At 44.1% G+C, this 17575-nt stretch overlaps 1 protein-coding gene across 36 annotated transcripts in view; it reads left to right on the forward strand.

The window, feature by feature from the left end:
- The window catches only part of TFDP2 (transcription factor Dp-2), a 188252-nt gene that overhangs the window by 65122 nt on the left and 105555 nt on the right, over positions 1-17575 (forward strand). The window lies entirely within an intron of this gene.

Here is a 17575-nt window from a genome sequence, read left to right on the forward strand (position 1 = left end):
CTGATTTTCTTGAGAGCCTTTCTTTGAGTGGTTTAATATGTAAGGAAGTAACAGAGAGAGAGAGAGAAAATATGAATATATGTTTATACACTCCCCTGTGCCTAATATATAGCTTCCTGAGGAAATCCTGATATCAGAAATCTGAGCCAGCATCACAAGACCAGGAACCAGCAGTGTCTTGCTTATGTGTTTTTGAACAGTATCATTTACATGCAGAGACACCTGCTGAAGTACTTATGGATAAATGATAGGAAGTCGGAATAGGCTTCGAAATAATCCACCGGAGGAAGGAGGGTAGTGTGAGTGGCAGCATCAGTAAAACAGTTTTTTCTATAAATTGATTAATTGTTTAAGCTATGTGGGGTGTTCAGTATTCCCTTCTGTAAAAGAGGACCAAAATGCATGCCATTAAATACAAACAACTGTCCTTTCTCTCTGTCTCTCTCTCACTGTCCACTCTGCCTGTCAAAAAAAAAAAAAATACAAACAACTGTATGAAAAAAATCAGCTTCCTCAAAGGGTTTATGTTTAAGGTAGCAGCTGTACTCTGTAGAAAAGCCCAGAGATCTGTATTTCAGTATGAAAATGTCCAGCTTGACTACATTGAGAGTCTACCAGAATTACTCTGAAAGTTTAAGGATATATGAAGAAGCTATTTAAGATAGACTTTTTTTAATAGGTAGTATTTTTTTTAAGATTTTATTTATTTTATTTGAGAGTTAGAGTTACAGACAGTGAGAGAGAAAGAGAGAAAGGTCTTCCTTCCGTTGGTTCACTCCCCAAATGGCCCGCAATGGCTGGAGCTGCACCAATCCGAAACCAGGAGCCAGGAGCTTCTTCCAGGTCTCCCACATGGGTGCAGGGGCCCAAGGACTTGAGCCATCTTCTACTGCTTTCCCAGGCCATAGCAGAGAGCTGGATTGGAAGTGGAGCAGCCGGGTCTCGAACCGGTGCCCTTATGGGATGCCGGCGCCATAGGCGGAGGATTAACCTACTGCACCATGGCACCAGCCCCTAAGATAGACTTTTTGAAAAAAGATTATTGGCCGGCGCCGCAGCTCACTAGGCTAATCCTCCGCCTAGCGGCGCCGGCACACCGGGTTCTGGTCCCGGTCGGGGCGCCGGATTCTGTCCCGGTTGCCCCTCTTCCAGGCCAGCCCTCTGCTGTGGCCCGGGAGTGCAGTGGAGGATGGCCCAGGTGCTTGGGCCCTGCACCCCATGGGAGACCAGGAAAAGCACCTGGTTCCTGGCTCCTGCCACCGGATCAGCGCGGTGCGCCGGCCGCAGCGCGCCGGCCGCGGCGGCCATTGGAGGGTGAACCAACGGCAAAGGAAGACCTTTCTCTCTGTCTCTCTCTCTCTCACTGTCCACTCTGCCTGTCCAAAAATTAAAAAAAAAAAAAAAAAAAGATTATTTATTTATTTTAAAGTCAGAGCTATGGGGGGGGGGGGGACAGAGAGGGATCTTCCATGTACTGGTTCACTCCCCAGGTGGCTGCAATGGCTAAGGTGGAGTCAGGCTGAAGCCAGGAGCTAGGAGCTTCTTCCAGGTCTCCGGCATTGGCGCAGGGGCCCAAGTACTTGGGCCATATTCCACTGCTTTCCCAGTCCATCGCAGAGAGCTGGATAGGAAGTGGACTCAAATGGCCACCCATATGGGATGCCGGCGCTACAGGCAGTGGCCTTATTTGATACACCACAATGCCACCCCTACGTTAGACTTTAAGCCTTCATACTTCTCAGTTTTTTTTCCACATTATGACATCCTTAGAAAATGATAACATTTATAGGATGTGCTGTAGTCAAACAAAAGGGTTACTTAAAGTTATAGGTAACCAGCCAGTGCCGTGGCTCAATAGGCTAATCCTCCGCCTTGTGGTGCCAGCACACCGGGTCCTAGTCCCGGTCGGGGTGCCGGATTCTGTCCCGGTTGCCCCTCTTCCAGGCCAGCTCTCTGCTATGGCCCAGGAGTGCAGTGGAGGATGGCCCAAGTGCTTGGGCCCTGCACCCGCATGGGAGACCAGGAGAAGCACCTGGCTCCTGCCTTCAGATCAGCGCAATGCACCCACTGCGGTGGCCATTGGAGGGTGACCCAACGGCAAAGGAAGACCTTTCTCTCTGTCTCTCTCTCTCACTGTCCACTCTGCCTGTCAAAAAATAAATAAATAAATAAAGTCATAGGTAACCACTACATCACACTTAGCAAACACTATCACACTTGGCAAAGCATAGAAATCCCCTTAGCAGGACAGCTCAAGTTCAAAAACAGGCTGTACCTGGGTTACTGATAAGATTGTGATTTGTCTATGTCCTGTATATGACTTAGGCCAATACCTGGATTAATGTCAAGATTATAATTAAAACTGTGAAGATTGTAACTGGTATTAATTTAAGATTATAATTGATATTAGTTTAGCACAGGATTTAGGTTAGCTTGACCCCAGTAACCATGTATTCCCCCTCCTGTTTTTATGGTTTTTGCCTTTATAAACCCTGTTCCATTGGGCTTTGGAGTCAAGAGTTCTTTAGGGCATGAGCCTACTCCACCACCGACAATAAAGGACCCATCGGATTTTATCAATGTGTGGTGCTCCCCTGTTTGCACTCCCTCAGGTACAACAGGAGTAGACATGGCACGGCAGGTTAAGCTGCTGCTTGGCAAGCCTACATCCTGTATTGAAGTGCTGATTCAAGTCCCAGCTATTCTGTTGCTGATCCAGCTCCCTGTAATGCACCTGGAATGCAGCAGAAAATGGTTCCTGCCACCCATGTGGGAAACCCAGATGGAGTTCCTGGCTCCTGGCTTCAGCCTGACCCAGCTCTGGCTGCTTCAGGCATTTGAGGAGTGAGTCAGCAGATGGAGGATCTCTTTCACTTTGCCTTTCAAATAAATAAATAGGCCGGCGCCGCGGCTCACTAGGCTAATCCTCCACCTTGCGGCACCAGCACACTGGGTTCTAGTCCCGGTCGGGGCGCCGGATTCTGTCCCGGTTGTCCCTCTTCCAGGCCGGCTCTCTGCTGTGGCCAGGGAGTGCAGTGGAGGATGGCCCAAGTGCTTGGGCCCTGCACCCCATGGGAGACCAGGATAAGTACCTGGCTCCTGCCATCGGATCAGCATGGTGCGCCGGCTGCAGTGCGCCAGCCGCAGTGGCCATTGGAGGATGAACCAACGGCAAAGGAAGACCTTTCTCTCTGTCTCTCTCTCTCACTGTCCTCTCTGCCTGTGAAAGAAAGAAAAAAAGAAAGAAAGAAAGAGAGAGAGAGAGAGAGAAAGAAAGAAAGAACGAACAGATAAATAAATAAACCTTAAGAAAAGAAAGCCCAGGGGCCAGCGCCATGGCACACTAGGTTAATCCTCTGCCTGCGGTACCGGCATCCCATATGGGTGCCAGATCTAGTCCCGGTTGCTCCTCTTCCAGTCCAGCTCTCTGTTATGGCCTGGGAAAGTAGTGGCGGATGGCCCAAGTCCTTGGGCCCCTGCCCCTGCATGGGAGGGTCCTGGCTCCTGGCTTAGGATGGGCGTATCTCCCTGCCATTGTAGCCATCTAGGAGGTGAGCCAGCGGATGGAAGACCTCTCTCTCTGTAACTCCATCTTTCAAATAAATAAAATGAATCTTTAAAAAACAAAAAAAAAGATACAGAAAAATATTTTTCTTGATGGAAATGATATGGCAAAGATAGTATAGAAAATTTTGAAACATGGAAAAAATTCTACCAGTCTATCACAACCTTTTCTTTTTTGTATATTATTTCACTATTCATCATACATTATATGAAATAGATTCATTATTTTTACATTATTCATGTATTTATGTTTTAGTTTCAAAGCTCATATACATATAGTATTTATGTTTAAAGTTACAAAGCTCCTATAAATATAGTATTTATGTTTTAAAGTTACAAAACTCATATATATAGTCTTCTCTAATTTTTTAAAGATTTATTATTTATTTATATATTTATTATTTTGAAAAGAAAGAGAAAGAAGAGATTTCACATTTGCTGATTCAGTCTCTCCATATGGCTGCCATGGTAAAAGCCAGGAGCGCAGAACTCCATCTGGGTCTCCCACATAGGTGGCAGGGACCCAGGTAGTTGGGCCATCTTCCTCTGCTTTACCAAGTGCGTTAGCAGGAAGCTGGATTGAAAGTGGACCAGCCAGGATTCAGAATGGCACACACATGGGTTGCCATCATTGTATGTGGTGGCTTTAACCCCCTGTGTGACAATGCTGACCCTATTCTGTTTTTAGTTTTGTTTGTTTATTTACTGCATCCAAAAAAAACCCCTCTTTCCATGTTTTTACAGTCTTCATCAATACCATTCTTAGAGCTTGTGCTGTCTCATTGTTTATGAATCATAATATTTTTTTTTCTTTTTTTTTTTTGACAGGCAGAGTGCACAGTGTGAGAGAGAGAGAGACAGAGAGAAAGGTCTTCCTTTGCCGTTGGTTCACCCTCCAATGGCCGCCGCGGCCAGTGCGCTGCGGCCGGCGTACCGCGCTGATCCGATGGCAGGAGCCAGGAACTTCTCCTGGTCTCCCATGGGGTGCAGGGCCCAAGGACTTGGGCCATCCTCCACTGCACTCCCTGGCCACAGCAGAGAGCTGGCCTGGAAGAGGGACAACCGGGACAGAATCCGGCACCCCGACCGGGACTAGAACCCAGTGTGCCGGCGCCGCTAGGCGGAGGATTAGCCTAGTGAGCCGCGGCGCCAGCTGAATCATAATATTTTAAACATTTCCCCATTTTCTTATTGTTAGATATTTAAGACTTATGTTGATTTTGTATACAAACAGACACAACACACACTCACACATAACACACATGGATACTTAAAAAATTCATGGTGAATGGAATTTAAAGGTAAGTTTATTTTGGTGTAAAAAAATTGAAATCTATGTATATGAGGGGTCTTTAAGAAGTTCATGAAAAAATGTGTTATGAAAAAAACTGGTATCCATGGGTTTCAAACATTTTTTGCAGCAAAATAAGCTTATCCTTTAATTTTGTTTTTTGAACTTATTGATGTTTTATTATATATGATATATATATTTATCCCTCAGATATGTGTGCATATATTTATATATGTTATAACATACGCGTGTTTAATATCATAATGTCTTTAGTCACATAGACTTTTTTTTTTTTTTTAAGATTTATTTATTTATTTGGAAGTCAGAGTTACACAGGGAGGGGAGAGGCAGAGAGAGAGAAGTCTTCTGTTTGATGGTTCACTCCTCAGATGGCCACAACGGCCGGAGCTGCGCTGATCCGAAGCCAGGAGCCAGGAGCTTCTTCTGGGGATCCCACACCGGTGCAGGGGCCCAAGGACTTGGGCCATCTTCTACTGCTTTCCCAGGCCACAGCAGAGAGCTGGATTAGAAGTGGAGCAACCGGGACTAGAACTGGCAGTCATATGGGATGCCGGCGCTTCAGGCCAGGGCGTTAACCTTCTGTGCCGTAGCACCAGCCCCAGGCTTTTGTTTCTTATAATTAATTTTCTTAAGATAAATAATCCAGGCCAGTGCCACGGCTCCATAGGCTAATTCTCCACCTGTGGCTCCAGCACCCTGGGTTCTGGCCCCGGTCGGAGCGCTGGATTCTGTCCCAGTTGCTCCTCTTCCAGTCCAGCTCTCTGCTGTGGCCCAGGAGTACAGTGGAGGATGGCCCAAGTGCTTTGGCCCTGCACTCGCATGGGAGACCAGGAGAAGCTTCTGGCTCCTGGCTTCGGATCAGCACGGTGTGCTGGCCGCTGTGTGCCGGCCACAGCGGCCTTTTGGAAGGTGAACCAATGGAAAAAGGAAGACCTTTCTCTCTGTCTCTCTCTCTCATTGTCCACTCTGCCTGTCAAAAAAAAAAAAAAAAAAAAAGATAAATAATCCAGCAGTACAGTTACTGGTTAGGACATTTTAAACAATTCTTATTTAAGTTAAAATAAATTACCAAACTCTACACCTACACCATCACATATTATCTCTTACCCCCATGTATCTTCATCCTTGCTTCTTTTTTTTTTTTTAATATTTATTTTATTTATTTGAAAGAGTTACATCCTTGCTTCTGACATGGATTCATGCCCGCTGTGCTTCAGCCTCAGTGGTGTTTTTTTTGGGAAGCCAATTTGCATTTTGAGAGTTTAAAAGTGTTGATTTCCTCAGGCTGTTTATTTAAGCTACTTAGAACCTGTAGCAAGAAAGTACTCATTTGTATATAGTACTCTTTTTTTTTCTGTTATCACTATTCTGCTATTAATCCTATCCAATGAATTTTTCCAGATCCTGTACTTTTCAATACTAGAGTTTATATTTGATTCTTTTTAATTTTATATTATAAACAAATATGTTGTAGATTCTAGATCTGTTTATATTGTTCTAAAGAGTATTTTTTTTTTAACTTGGTTTTAGTGGGCACTTCATTGAACTCTGACTGAAAACTGTTTACCATGGCATGGGTGACAACTCAAATCTTAATTTCGATTTTGAAAATTTTAGCCTTAACTGTACTACTTGGAGCCTGTCCCAGGCATGTATATGCGTGGTTCAGGAGTTTGTCACAAATTTGGCAGTTTATACACAGAATTTGGGACTTCCCTTGTCTGGATCAAAGAATGGTGAACTCACCTGGCTAGCCAAGTTTGACTTTGTTGGTCTCCCCCTATTACTTTGAGATAGTGTTTAAAAGAGATATTTCACCCAATAAGTCTAGGTGTTATCTGCAATAGGATTGATCCAGTAGGAGGTAAAGGACAATATCAGAAGCAGAAACAGAAAGTCACTAAAACAGGATGTTTCTGGTCCCGTTTATCAGTGATAGACTGGAAGTACGTGTCAGACAGTGGGCAGTAGATGAGTAAATTATAGTTTCTGCTGAACAGAATATCACGCAATTATTTAGTATTTAGACATGGTTTACAATAATGTGGGGAAAATGTGACATCTAAGGCAAGCTGAAAAACAGTACAGCCATGTGTTCTCTAATAATGGGATTTGTTCTAAGAAATATGTCATGTGAAATCAGGTATATGGTATAGCTGACTAGACACCTAGGCTGTTTGGTCTGGGGTTAGGGGGAGATGAGGGAGCTATAATCTTGCTAGGACCATAATGAACAAAACACCACAATATCAAACACAAGAGAACTAACGTAATCAAGAGGAGCTGTGAACATGCTGTTTTATAGTAAACTGGTTTTAACAAAGAAAAAGGAAGTAGTATACTTGGGGTGTGCATTTGACCCAGTAGTTAAGATGTTGGGTTGGAACAACTGCATCCTATATTGTAATGCCTGGGTTTGAGTCTCAGCTAAACTTCTGATTCTAGCTTCTTGCTAATGCGTACCCAGGGAGGCAGCAGATAAGATGGATAGTTCAAGTATTTGGATCCCTGTTACCCAGCTGGGAAACCTGGATTGGGTTCTTGCTCCTGGCTTCAGCCTGGCCCAGCCTAGATTTTGTGGGCATTTGAAAAGTGATTCAAAATATGGGAGCCTTGCCTGTCTCTCGAATAAAGGGAAAACACTCTGAAATATTGATAGAAATGCAGTATAGTAGGGGCCAGCACCCGTGGCATAGCAGGTAAAGCTGCCACCTGTAATGCCGGCATCCCATATGGTCGCCGGTTCCAGTCCCAGCTGCTCCACTTCCGACCCAGCTCTCTGCTATGACCTGGGAAAGCAGTAGTAGATGGCTCAAGTCCTTGGGTCTCTGTACCTGAGTGGGAGACCTGGAGGAAGCTCTAGGCTCCTGGCTTTGGATCGGCTCAGCTTCCGCCATTGGTGATCATTTGGGGAGTGAACCAGCAGATGGAAGACTTCTCTCTCTCTGCCTCTGCCTCTTTGTAACTCTGCCTTTCAAATAAATAAGTAAATAAAATCTTTAAAAAGAAAAAATAAATGCAGTATAGTACAAACAAGCAAGTACAAACAAGTAACATAGTCATTTATTATCAAATGTTTGTTAATATACATAATTGTATATGCTGTTTTTATATGACTGGCAGTACAGGTTTGTTTACTGTTGCATTACTACAGACATGTAAGTAATTACTTGGTGATGGAAATTTTTTAGCTCCATCATAATATCATGGAGACACCTTTGTATTATGTAATCTGTTGTTGACCAAAACATCGTATGTGGCACGAATATGGAAATTTACTAATCATGTAATGGTGTTTTTCCTTGAATCTTTGATTTATTGCAAGGGCTCTTAACGTATTTACAGTTGTCCCTCCTTATGCATCAGGATTGGTTTCAGGATCACTGTGGATACCAAGTCCCTCAATAAAATGACTTATGAGTTTCATGTAATCTAGTACATCTTCCCCTATACTTTAAATCGTCAGTAGACTACTTATGTAAACACTTGTTATATACTCTGTGTTAGGGAATAAGGACGAGAAAAGACCTTATGTTCAGTACAGATAAAAGCCGTTATAGGACTACATGCTTCTTCTGTCCACAGGAGCTGGGTTTAGCTCATGGATGGAACATGAGGACCCAGGGTCTGGCTGTATGAAAGTGAGGTTGTGATTAGTAAAATATAAATTCACTTTGAAGTGTCACAAAACTTGACATCCTGATCGTAGTTTCCTCTGTCAACTTTCTAAGATTATTATATTGCTGTACAGTTGTATAATGGTCACAAAATTTTTCTCAAGTTTGAAAATACTGAGAGGCTGACGCTAAGTAAAAGCTGCTGCCTGCAGTGCCAGCATCCCATATGGGCACCAGTTCGAGTCCCAGCTGCTCCACTTCTGATCCAGCTCTCTGCTGATGGCCTGGGAAAGCAGTAGAAGATGGCCCAAGTCCTTGGGCCCCTGCACCTGCATGGGAGACCTGGAAGAAGCTCTTGGCTCCTGGCCTCAGATCGGTGCACTTTTGGCATTGTGGCCAATTGAGGAGTGAACCAGTGGATGGAAGACTTCTCTTTCTGCCTCTCCTTGTCTCTCTGTGTAATTCTGTGTTTCAAATAGATAAATAAATATTTTTAAAAAAATAATACCACTTGAAAAAAAAGAAAATACTGGGAGTAAATATTATAAATAAAACAGACGAAAAATAATGCAATGAATATATTATTTTAGTTTTGTTAGAAATCTTTTTTTTTTCTCTTTTTTTTTGACAGGCAGAGTGGACAGTGAGAGAGAGAGACAGAGAGAAAGGTCTTCCTTTGCCGTTGGTTCACCCTCCAATGGCCGCTGCGGCTGGCTCACCGCGCTGATCCGATGGCAGGAGCCAGGTGCTTCTCCTGGTCTCCCATGCAGGTGCAGGGCCCAAGGACTTGGGCCATGCTCCACTGCACTCCCTGACCACAGCAGAGAGCTGGCCTGGAAGAGGAGCAACCAGGACAGAACCCAGCACCCCGACCAGGACTAGAATCTGAGGTGCTGGCACCACAGGCGGAGGATTAGCTTATTGAGCCGCGGCACCGACTAGAAATAGATCTTTTTCCTTGTGCTTTTCTTTGAATTTCTTCATGAGCATGTATTTTTCTTTTCTTTCTTTTTTTTTTTTTTAATGATTTATTTATTTATTTGAAAGAGCTACAGAGAGGCAGAGGCAGAGAGAGGTCTTCTGTCCACTGGTTCACTCCCCAGATGGCCACAATAGCTGGAGCTATGCTCACCTGACGCTAGGAGCCAGGAGATTCTTTAAGTTCTCCCATGTGGGTGCAGGGGCCCAAGGACTTGGGCCATCCTCTATTACTTTCCCAGGCCATAGCAGAGAGCTGGATTGGAAGTGGAGCAGCCAGAACTTGAACCGGCATCTGTATGGAATGCTGGTACTGCAGACTGGAACTTTAACCCCATCAAACCATAGTGCTGACCCTGTATTTCTCAATTAAAGGAGAAAATTAACAAAAAAATTTCCCCTACCAGCTATCCCATGTGTGAGGGCAAGAACCAAGGTGGAAATTGTTGATTTTGAAAAGGAATTCTTTGGGGCTGGCACTGTGCCACAGCAGGTTAAAGCCCTGGCCTGAAGCGCCGGCAACCCATATGAGCGCTGGTTTGAGTCTCTGCTGCTCCTCTTCCAATCCAGCTCTCTGATATGGCCTGGGAAAGTAGTAGAGGATGGCCCAAGTCTTGAGGCCCCTGCACCCATGTGGGAGAACTAGAAGAAGCTCCTGGCTCCTGGCTCCTGGCTTCGGATTGGTGCAGCTCCGGCCATTGTGGCCATCTGGGTAGTGAACCAATGGATGAAAGACTCTTCTCTACCTCTCTGTAACTCTGTCTTTCAAATAAATAAAATAAACCTTAAAAAAAAAAAAAGAAAGATGGTAGTACTTTCCAAAGTGATCTATAGGTTCAACATAGTTCATTTCAGAATCCCAGCTGTTTTTTGTTTCTTTTGTAAAAACTGACAGGGTGATTCTAAAATTCTCAAGGAAGGTATTTGAGATATTTGCATCCCATATCAGAGGACCTGAATCAAGTCCAGGCTACTCTGCTTCCCATCCAGCTCCCTGCCAGTGCATCTAGTAAGCGGTAGGTCGTGGCCCAAGTACTTGATTTCCTGCCACCCAGGAAGGTGGGAGACACAGATGGCATTCCTGGCTCCAGGCTTCAGCCTGGCCAAGCCCGGGCTGTTTGGACCATTTGGGGAGTGAACCAGATGGAAGATGTCTCTTTGTCACACTACCATTTAGATGAATAAATATTTTAAAAAGGAATATTATAAAATATAATAATAATGAGTATGATTGCTAATACCTATCTTATTGTGGTAAAATATGTATAATATAATACTTATTGTAACTATTTTTAAATGTACAATCCATTGGCATTAAATATATTCACAGTCTTGTGTAACCATCACTGCCTCTATACCCCCAGTTTTTTCATCATCATCCACAAATGAAAGCTTTTTGTATCCAGTGAGCAATAACTTTCCCTTCTCCCTTTACCCCAGCCTCTAGTAAGCTCTGTTCTACTTTCTGTCTCGATGACTTGGCCTATTCTAGGGACTTAATGTAAGTGAACTCACCCATTCTTTGTCATTTTGTACCTAGCATCTTTGATTTAGCGTAAGGTTTTAAAAGTCTATATATGTTGTAGCATATAGCAGAATTTCCTTTTTTGGCTGAATAATTTTTATTATTTCTATATATCACATTTCAGTTGTTCGCTCATCTGTTAATGGATCTACAGGGAGACGATAGGTTATTTCACCTTTTGGCCCTCGGGTTAACACTGCTGTGATCAGTGGTGTCTCTGTATCTTTTTGAGACTTTGCCCTCAGTTCTTTTGATATATTCATTCCTAGGAGTGAAATTGCTGGGTCCTTTGGTTACATATTTAAGCTTTTTCTTGTTAAGTGTTTATTTATTGCATTTATTTGAAAGGTAGAGAGGGTGGTGGTGGAAATCTTCTATCCTCTGGTTCATTTCCCAGATGTCCGCAACAGCCAGGCAGGGCCAGGAACTCAATCCAGGTCTCCCATGTGGGTGGCGGGGACCCAAGTACTTGAGCCATCACTGCTGCCTCTAAGGGTCTGCATTAACAGGAAGCTGGAGTCTGAAGCAAGACCAGGATTCACACCGAGGCGCTCGGATGTGGGAAGCAGGTAACCAAAGCAGGGTCTTCACCGGTGTGCTGAATGCTCACTCCTGAATGATCATTTTACCCTTTCGACATCCACTCTGCCTCTCAGCCTCGTCCTGTTGAATCATGGTGCCACCCGCTTGTGGCCCGACCCAGCAACTGAGGTTCCGTCTTTGGCTCCTTTCTCATTCTCCCTCCTTCCAGTCAAATCGCTCCTAGCCTGCTGAATCCCTCAGCCCTTTTGGCCCATTTTCTGTTTCCACTGCTACTGCCCTAGGCCAGACTACTGTAAACTGTTTCCTGGTTTCTCATAGCTGTTTTCTTTGCTTCTTGGTTAACTTCTTTTGGTTTCACTCACTGGACTATAGCTACATACCTTTTCTCAAACACACATCTGAACTAGTCTTTCCATGTTAAATAAACCTTTTGATAGTTCCCTATTGCCCTCAAGATAAAGCCTGAACTCCAGTTTAAGAGATCCTGCATGATAGGGTTCTTGTTTTCATCTCAGTCTTATCTCAGACACACCTGCACTCCTGCCCCGTTGGACTCCTGTCAGCTCCCATGCCCTCTCTCCTTGCAGCCCTGCTGGGCGCCCTTCTCTGGGCCTGGAATGTTGTGCTCCCTTCACTCTGTCCTTCCTGCGGCTCCTGCTATCCGTTTCACCTCACATGTAAGCTCAGCACCCCACCCCCCGCCCGGCCCTGGGCCACTGATGGTATGCATCTATCCCTGTTGTGTAGCAGAAGCCTGTAGTTTAATTATTGTTCTTCTCATCTGATTGTAAACTCCAGGAAGTCAGAAACGTTTATCTTATTCATCATGGTATCGCTGGGATAGGTTCTGGAAGTGTCTCTGCCTTAGTATCGGTCTGCTCTAGGAGCTCTGTTGAAAGAATGTATGTCCTTTCTACTGCCCGCAGTACCTCTGGCCAGGGCCAAACTCCTGTTTACTCTTCAAAAGTCCAGCTGAACATGCATTCCTCTGCGCTTCCTTGTCCCCTGGCCTCCTTGGTGCTACCTTTGGACCCAATGCACTCTGTTACTGCCGTTCCCACATTGCTTTGTGATTCTTTCTATCTTTCTTTTTTTCCTTGGCCAGACAGGGAGCTCCCTGAGGGCAAGGTTTTTTTTAAATATTTTTGTCCCCTGGGTCTAGCTTGGTGTCTCTCCCAGTTATACTTAGAGATACTGAACTGTTCAGAGCTTTTATGAAACAGAACATCCTCAGGCTTTTTATCAAAGTACTTTTTTATTTTTAGATTTATTTATTTATTTGAAAGGCAGAACTACTGAGAGGCAGAGGCAGAGAGAGAAATTTTCCATCTGCTGGTTCGTTCCTCATATGGCTGCAACGGCTGGAGCTGGGCCAATCCGAAGCCAGGAGCCAGGAGCCAGGCACTTCTTCTGGGTCTTCCACATGAGTGCAGGGGCCCAAGGACTTGGGCCATCTTCTACTGCTTTCCCAGGCCATAGCAGAGAACTGAATCAGAAATGCAGCAGCCAGGTCTCGAACCAGCACCCATATGGGATGCCAGTGCTGCAGGTGGCAACTTTACCCCCTATATCATAGCACTGGCCCCTTAAAAGTATTTTTTGAAACAGTATTAAGGTGCTTAGTGAGGAATATTTCTGAACCCTTTGTCTTAGAACATGTGTTGAAGAGCTGGAAGTTTAAAAGTTGTACAATTACTTAAAATATAGCAAGCCTCAAGGCAATTGTGTATAGCCTGTAACCAGAGAGGGTTTAAAAGCAATTGAGGCCGGCACCGCGGCTCATTAGGCTAATCTTCCGCCTTACGGCGCCGGCACACCAGATTCTCGTCCCGGTCGGGGTGCCGGATTCTGTCCTGGTTGCCCCTCTTCCAGGCCAACTTTCTGCTGTGGCCAGGGAGTGCAGTGGAGCATGGCCCAAGTCCTTGGGCCCTGCACCCCATGGGAGACCAGGATAAGTACCTGGCTCCTGCCATTGGATCAGCGCGGTGCGCCGGCCGCAGCGGCCATTGGAGGGTGAACCAATGGCAAAGGAAGACCTTTCTCTCTCTCTCTCTCACTGTCCACTCTGCCTGTCAAAAAAAAAAAAAAAAGCAATTGAGTATTGGTATATCCTTGCCATGAATTATTGCTGTGAAATATATTGGCCTATATATTATATATTATATAATATAATATACATTATTGAGAAAAATGAGAGGTAAAAATAGTGTAACTCACAACATCTTTATCTGTGGTGGTGAAAGACTAGCAGATCTGTAAGTGAATACGAGGGATTCCTTAGTCATGAGAGGCACCTGTTACTGCATGGCTTGTACCTTTGGATATTATGTAGAAAGGCCACACCTGCCTGCAGCTACATGCAGTACCCTGGGAAGCCACAGGGTCGTATAGAGTAGGTGCATGCTTTGGGTGAGCTGCTCACGTCCTTTCGGGCAGGAGAGCTCTGTTGTGTATCTTCCACTCTTCTTTCAGCATCAGCAGAGGGATTTCCTTGGTTAGCACATTCGTTGCTTATGCAGCAGGTTTCTGAGGCCCAGATGAAGTTAGAGGACATATGTTTAGAGTAGAACCAATTGTTTTAGATTTTATAATGTTTTTTGGTTTTTAAAGATTTATTTTATTTATTTGAAAGAGTTACAGAGAGAGGTAGAGCCAGAGAGAGAGGTCTTATATTCGCTGGTTCACTCTTCAAATGGCCACAACAGCCAGAGCTGAGCTGATCCAAGGCCAGGAACTTCTTTGTGGTCTCCCACAGGGAGACCCACACACTTGGGCCATCTTCTACTGCTTTCCCAGACCATGGCAGAGAGCTGGCTTGGAAGTGAAGCAGCTGGGACTTGAACTAGCACACATAGGGGATGAAGGCCAGGGCTTTAACCCGCTGTGCCACAGTGCCGGCCCCTATGATGTTTTCTGAAAAGATCTTTACAGCTTGGAAACAGGGGTAAAGGAAGTATTTATGTGGGCAAAGCAGTAGGAAGAGAAAGAATTTAGAATTTCTACCAAAAATATCTGTTACAAGTGTCTCTTATAGGGACAATGAAAATGCATTTCCGCAGAGAGAAAATACAAGAACTTCATTTTTCTTGGCGAGAATGAGATAAAGTTTAAAAGGAGTTGGTAACCTGAAGAGGTAGGGAGTCGGTATTAGAAAGTTAACTTATGTGTTTAAAATGTTAAGGATGCAGATTGGGGCTGGTGCTGTGGCAAAGTAGTCTAAACCTCTGCCTGTGGCACTGGCATCCCATGTGGCTACCAGTTCGAGTCCTGGCTGCTTCATTTCCAAACCAGCTCCCTGCTAATGGCCTGGGAAAGCAGCGGAGGATGGCCCAAGTGCTTAGGCCCCTGCAATCATGTGGGATCCCCAGAAGAAATTCGTGGCTCCTGGCTTTGGATCCATCATCTCTGGCCATTGTGGCCTTTTGGGGAGTGAACCACAGGATGGAAGACCTTTCTGTCTCTTCTCTCTGTAATTCTGCTGCTCAAATAAATAAATAAATATTAAAAACAAACAAACAAAAAGGAATCCAGATTCCAGACCTAGTGTTGTGATGCAGTGGGTAAACCTGTTGCATGTAACACTGGCATCTCCCAACAGCTCTGCTTCAAATCCAGCTCCCTAATGATGTGCCTGGGAAAGCGGTGGAGGATGGCCCAAGTGCTTGGGCTCCTGCACCCACGTGGGAGACCTGAATGAAGCTCCTGGCTCCTGGCTTCAGACTGGCCCAACTCCAGCTGTTACAGCCATTTGGGGAATGAACCAGCAGATAGTTAATCTCTTTTTCTCTCTCTCTCTGTCTCTCCCTTCCTCTAACTCTGCCTGTCAAGTAAATAAATTTTTGAAAGAGATGTAGATGCTTATATATTTTAAGAGTTCTGTGTTTAATTAAACAGACTGCTGCTTTTGCCCGCATTCTTTGGTGGTAGGGGATTATTTCACAAATATAAACCCTAAAATGTCTAGTAAGTTTCTGTTTTATTTTATATTACTTTGAATAATAGGTGTATGCAACATTTGGTTGCTATTTCTATAAACATTCTTTGGCAGGCTTACTGCATATGAGGTCATATTAGGGTGAGTCTGGCCTTTCTTACTGTGCTAGGCTTAGTAAGAGATTGTATTTTCATGAACGCTGTGAATGGTTCTGGCTTTGCCTTTTGAATCTGGGTTTGGTTTCAGGATATTTAAAAATATCTTAATGACCTGAAAATAGACAACTCTCCTCTTCTACAAATAGTTTTATTTATTGACCTCTTCATTTCTGTAGGTGGCTTTTGAAGGAGCTTTGTCAGATCCTTTTTCTCACATGTAGTTTTCCTGTATTTATCTTTTAAGATACATTCTGTTTAAATAATAGTTGTTAGTCTGTTCCCACATTAAATGTTTGAATTAAATAACAGTGACCTTTTAGAAGTGAAATTCTAAGTAGTTCCAGACACAAAAATAAGGGAAAAACTTAAAAGTGTTTTTTTTAAACCTGTGGTTACCTCATGTTTTATCTTCCTGTTAACACTTTCGTAACATACATTGTGGTTGGGCAGGATTACATAATTTTGCTGGTTTGTGGCTTATTGTAGACTTACGTTATACCTGACCTACAATAATAAAAGGATTTTAAATTTGTATCCTGTATTCTAGTAGATCACATAAATTGCATTACTATAAAGCTGTGACATGATAATCACTGTTTTTTAAGTTCTTAAAGTAGAAGCAGTTACTATTTATGAAAAGGGTGACAAGTAATATTCTTCTTTTTGGAGGAAAGAGTGTCTGGAGTCTTGCTTCGGTCTTATTTCAGACTCCATTCTTGGTGAATCAGCTTGTGCTTCAGTTAGCACAGTAGAATACTGTTGGAATGAAAACGTCTTTTTAAATGCGATTTCCTATTTATCTCCAATTTCCAGTATTAACCATTGTCTTCTCACTGAACCAAATCTTTCCATGTCTGTGAGCTGCATGCTCAACTTCGCTAGCCATCTTGCTTGCTGTTGGGACAGCTACTAGCTAATCATAGCACTAAGTGAGGAAGATACTTTTAGTTCCCAATTGGCATGATTCTTTTTTTTTTTTTTTTTTTTTGACAGGCAGAGTGGACAGTGAGAGAGAGAGAGACAGAGAGAAAGGTCTTCCTTTGCCGTTGGTTCACCCTCCAGTGGCTGGTGTGCTGCGACCGGCGCACTGCGGGCCAGCGCACCACGCTGATCCGATGGCAGGAGCCAGGAGCCAGGTGCTTCTCCTGGTCTCCCATGGGGTGCAGGGCCCAAGCACTTGGGCCATCCTCCACTGCACTCCCTGGCCACAGCAGAGAGCTGGCCTGGAAGAGGGGCAACCGGGAAAGAATCCGGCGCCCCGACCAGGACTAGAACCTGGTGTGCTGGCACCGCTAGGTGGAAGATTAGCCTATTGAGCCGTGGCACCGGCCAGCATTTGATTCTAAAATCTGTTTTGAATGTTTTATTTGAACTTCCTTATTTAAATTTGTCTTGTTTGTGATTAACAGAATTTTCATGAGTTGCCAAATCCAAAAGCAAAGTATCCACAAACATGCCATAACACTGTTGAACAGTTCTATTTCTAAGTATTTTCATTAAATTTAGCAATGTAATTTATTTGCAAGTGTTTGTTACTCAGGAGAAATTAAATTTTCCATTCTGACATTTAACCTAGTTTCTCCCCCTCCTTCTTTATTAATTATAGTAACTAAAAATATTATTTTTGTAAAGCTAGCACATTTTAAATTTTTAAATTTATTTCCATTTTGTTTGAAAGGCAGAGACAGAGAGCGAGAGCTCTTCCACCTGCTGGTTCATTCCCTTAATGACCACAGCAGTCAGATATGGGCCAGGCCGAAGCCAGGAACCTGCAACTCCATCTAGGCTCCCACATGGATGGCAGGAACCCAAACATTTGGGCCGTCATCTGCTGCCTTCCCAGGTACATTAGCAGGGAGCTGGATCAGGAGAGGCAGCAACTGGGACTTGAATGGGGCTTACCCTTCGATGTTGCAATGAGGACCCCAAGATGGATGGGAACTC

Source organism: Oryctolagus cuniculus, chromosome 4 (genome assembly GCF_051225735.1).
Source record: "Oryctolagus cuniculus isolate XC-2025 breed Fujian yellow rabbit chromosome 4, ASM5122573v1, whole genome shotgun sequence".
NCBI classification, from domain to species: Eukaryota; Metazoa; Chordata; class Mammalia; order Lagomorpha; family Leporidae; genus Oryctolagus; species Oryctolagus cuniculus.